Source organism: Oratosquilla oratoria, chromosome 16, assembly GCF_046742065.1.
Source record: "Oratosquilla oratoria isolate Oo_2021 chromosome 16, ASM4674206v1, whole genome shotgun sequence".
Taxonomy (NCBI): domain Eukaryota; kingdom Metazoa; phylum Arthropoda; class Malacostraca; order Stomatopoda; family Squillidae; genus Oratosquilla; species Oratosquilla oratoria.
In genome coordinates this window covers 31,716,035-31,721,034 of record NC_134792.1, presented here as the reverse complement: position 1 = coordinate 31,721,034, position 5,000 = coordinate 31,716,035, and positions in this window count along the sequence as shown.

Here is a 5,000-nt window from a genome sequence, read left to right as displayed (position 1 = left end):
TCCATTTAAGTATGGTTACCCATTGAAATATGTTTATTCACTAAAGTATGGTTACCCATTTAAGTATGGGTACCCAATTAAGCATGGGCACCGATTAAAGTTTGATTGTCCATTTAAGTGTGGTTACCGTTAGAGTATAATTACCTATTTAAACATGGTTACCCATTTACGTATAGTACGCATTAAACTATGGTTACCCATTCAAGTATAGTTACCCATCCAAGTATTGTTACCCATTTAAGTATGGTTACCCATTTAATTATTGTTACCCATTTGAATATGGTTACCAATTTAAGAATTGTTACCCATTAAAGTATGGTTACCCACTTAAGTATTGTTACCCATTAACATATGGTTACCCATTTGATTACGGTTAACCATTTAAGTATGGTTACCCATTGAGGTTCTAAGTCTTGGACGATGGTTAACCTATGAAGTATGGATACCCATTACATCGTTCTGTAAAGTCTATTTGGTGGTAGTTGGTCCGTTCGTGCCTTGATGGACTGTGGCCACTCTTACCTTGTGAAGCCAGTAAATTGGCTCGACCATTTACTGACAGATTCATGGGAAATAGTTTATTTTTAGGCGTTAACTGTCGGATTTAAGAGGGCAAAGGGGGTTAGGTTGCGTGATAGTAAGATATTCTTTCTTTGGCACTCTTTTTTCTTTCTAACTAATTTAAATTGTTTCAAGTGGGTTCAGGGCATCAACTGCTTCGTGAATATTCTTAGTAACAATGTCCTCAACCACAGAGGTATATTTTGTGTATTACATCTTATCCTCTCAGTATAGATCGGGACATATTTTTTTAATGTTTAATGTAACAATGAATCAATCAACAAAGCCATTCTGAGTCCACTGTTGAACAAATGCCTTTTTCATAGCATTCTATAACTCACACGACTGCGCTAACCTCGCCACGTCACTTTTGCAAACTTCACTATCTCGTCTCTTCACCTTCTGTCTGGGCTCCCTCTTCCACGCTTCCCATCTCGCGGCATCCACTTATAACACACTTGCTCCATCAATCATCATTCGTTCGCGCAAATTGCAGGTAATGTAAAGAACAGAATAAGTAAATGTTAGTCATCTTATAACATCTTGCCATTGGTTCGAGAACAGCCAATCAGAAGCCAAGATAGGGGAAGGAATGTGGCTTCTTACTCTTTGTCGATCAATCAGCCATTTTGAGCCCATTGCTGAACAAAGGCCTCTTTCATACCATTGCATGACTGCACCATGTTTTCCCTGCCATTATCACACTTGACAAAGGAAACTAATCTTATTTATTTGATCTTTGTATAGATTTGATTGTTTCGTACTTGATACCTTTCCCTACAGCCTAATAATTTTCCTTTCTTATTACAGTCATTATTACAAGTGTATTACTGAGTGGACGCCGCGAGATTGGAAGCGTGCAAGAGGGAGACCAGACAGAAAGTGAAGATACGATATAGAGAAATTTGCAGGAGTGACGTGACAGAAGTAGGCGTAGTCGTATGAGTCACGGAATACCATGAAAGAGGCTTTTGTTCAGCAATAGACTCTAGATGGATGATTGATTGATTACAGTTATTTCCCTGCCATTTCCCAATCCCATAATGCTTAAGAAGAAAATAAGCAAAACTGGTTTACTAACAAAGTGGTTAACGAATGGAATAGACTTAGTAACCATTTACTGAGCGCTAAAATGATTGGTTGTTTTAAGAAAATATGAGATGAATTTATGGATAGGGATAACAGGTGGTAAGAGACACGGAACTGCCTAGTGTAGGCCTTATGGTCTCTTTCAGTCCACTCCATTCTTATGTTCTATCTGTTTATTTGCATCCTTTATTTTCTCGTGTCTACCGTACTCATCCCTCACTCTTTTAACTTCTTTTGATTTTTTTTTTTCAAAATTATCTGACAGACACCTACCTTTACATCTGCCTTTCTCTTAAGCCCCCGTTTTTTTTTTTTTTTTTTTTTTTTTTTTTTAGCTCCTCATTATACGGGATGCAGGGATGGTCCTGTCGTCTATGGCGATCTGAGATTGGAGCTGGGAGTGGATGGTGTGGATGGGAGTGGAATGTGAAATGGATGGGGGCAGGTACGGGCCTTTTGACTTGGCTATCTCCCGTATGAGGGAGTAAAGGTTCTTGGTACATAAACAGAAAGAGAAGAACTTCCCAGTCCATCTCCATATATTATCTTATCTTTGTGTATCTGTATAAGTGTCCTTCACCTGTTTTTTTTTTCCTTTGTGTTTCTGTTATCAAACCCTTTCACCTTTTTTTTTTTTTTTTGTCTCTACATTCTCTTCCGGATTCTTTGGCCCAGTCTTAATCCTTGTTTTAATGTCTAAAACAAATTACTTTTAAGCTTTATTCTAACTTCCACCAAGCGATTTCATTCGACTGAAATAAACCTACAAAAGCTAAGGAATATCTCGTTTAATTACTTTCAAGTTTTACTTTAACTCCCACCAAGCCATTTAACATTCGACAACCTACATAAGCTTGTTTAACACTTTTAGCATTGAAAGATAATTTTCCTTTCGCTCCAGCTACCGCCACCTGTCAGCCACCTGTGTGTCATGGAATGTTATGAAAGAAGCCATTGTTCAGCAGTGGACTCAGGATGGCTGATGGAGTGATTGATCGCCAGGTGATATTATTAAGCCAGTTGAGATTTCCGAAAGCTAAAGAGTATTTTTCCCTATCTTATTATTCACATGTTATTATCATTATTATTATTAGAATTGATAGCATCTTTATCTTTATCTATTTTCATTCATATTAGTTACTGATTTATTTTTTATCTTTATTTTTTCATTTATTTATTGGGTCTTGCGACACTGCTTCTGACCCAGGGCAATGGACAGGATGCAGGGATGACCCGTCATCCAGGAGATATCAATATAAGAGAGAGGGAGGAGGGTGGAGGGGAGTGGAATATATAGGAAGTGGAATGGGTGGGAGTGTTTTCTATGCCTTTTTCTTTTTTGGCTACCCCCGTGTAAGGGGGAAAAATCCTTTGGTATATGTATGTATGTACTATTATCATTATTCTTTTTTTTTTCTATTGGCCTAAAAATTGCATCATCTCGTGTGCGGCTTTCGCGTCTTTTTCTATTCCCAACTCAGTCCTAAATATTATTTTCGCTGCCCATTTCATCATCAGCACAAATTCCTTCCTTCTATTTTCTCTAACATTTTCTATGTTGCTTTACTTACCTTTCATCTATAACACATGCATCAGTCACCTCCCCCCCCACCCCCGTTCCTCTGTTCTCTCAGGAGCTGTTAACCCCATATCTGTGTCAATTATTGTGTGCTCTGGTCTCGCATTTACTTAACTATGGGTTCGAATCCCGCAACCCTCTCCAATTCCAAACACTAACTCTGACCTGCCCCAAAAGTTCCTAAAGCGCATGATAGGGACGGCTTTATCTCAACCACTCAGCACCTCCTGGCGTGGGTTCCTCACTTACGAAGGCAATGACCAGATCAGTTTTGACTTAACCTCCACCAGAAAGTCCATATCCTCAATATAATATCACACTTCCCGTTCTGCGAGCGTCGGTGATTCCACTTTATTTCTTCAATGACAGATTTTTCCTTAAACCTCATCTACATTTTTTTCTTAAAATAACATCACACTTCTCGTTCTCCAAGTGTCGTCTATTCCACGTTATTTTCTCAATGTAATGTTTTTCCTTAACCTTCCAATGCCATATTTTCCCTTACCCCTGCAATACCTTATTTTTCCTTAAACCTCCAATGCCATACTTCTCCTTACCCCTGAAATACCTTATTATTCCTTAAACCTCCAATGCCATATTTTTCCTTATCCCTGCAATACCTTATTTTTCCTTAAACCTCCAATGCCATATTTTTCCTTACCCCTGCAATGCCTTATTTTTCCTTAAACCTCCAATGCCATATTTTTCCTTATCCCAGCAATACCTTAGTTTTCCTTAAACCTCCAATGCCATATTTTTCCTTACCCCTGCAATACCATATTTTTCCTTAAACCTCCAATGCCATATTTTTCCTTAAACCTCCAATGCCATATTTTTCCTTATCCTTGCAATACCTTATTTTTCCTTAAACCTCCAATGCCATATTTTTTCTTACCCCCGCAATACCTTATTTTTCCTTATTTCTCCAATGCCATATTTTTCCTTACCCCAGCACTACTTTATTTTCCTTAAACCTCCAATACCATATTTTCCTTACCCACACTTCTCGTTCTCCAAATGTCAGCGATTCCACGTTATTTCTTCAATGCAATATTTTCCTTACCCCTTCAATGCCATATTTTTCCTTACCCCTGCAATACCTTATTTTTCCTTAAACCTCCAATGCCATATTTTTCCTTATCCTTGCAATACCTTATTTTTCCTTAAACCTCCAATGCCATATTTTTTCTTACCCCCGCAATACCATATTTTTCCTTATCTCTCCAATGCCATATTTTTCCTTACCCCAGCACTACTTTATTTTCCTTAAACCTCCAATACCATATTTTCCTTACCCACACTTCTCGTTCTCCAAATGTCAGCGATTCCACGTTATTTCTTCAATGCAATATTTTCCTTACCCCCTTCAATGCCATATTTTTCCTTACCCCTGCAATACCATACTTTTCCTTAAACCTCCAATGCCATATTTTTTTTACCCCTGAAATACCATATTTTCCCTTGAACCTCCAATGCCATATTTTTCCTTACCCCTGAAATACCTTATTTTTCCTTAAACCTCCAATGCCATATTTTTCCTTACCCCTGCAATACCTTATTTTTCCTTAAACCTCCAATGCCATATTTTTCCTTACCCACACTTCTGGTTCTCCAAATGTCAGCGATTTCTTGTTATTCCCTCAATGCAATATTTTTCTTACTCCTCCAATGCCATATTATTCCTTACCCCTGCAATACCTGATTTTTCCTTCGTCACACTTTTCTGCAAATTAAAGTCTCCTTATCTTCATCTACAGCTTTTTTTCCGTTC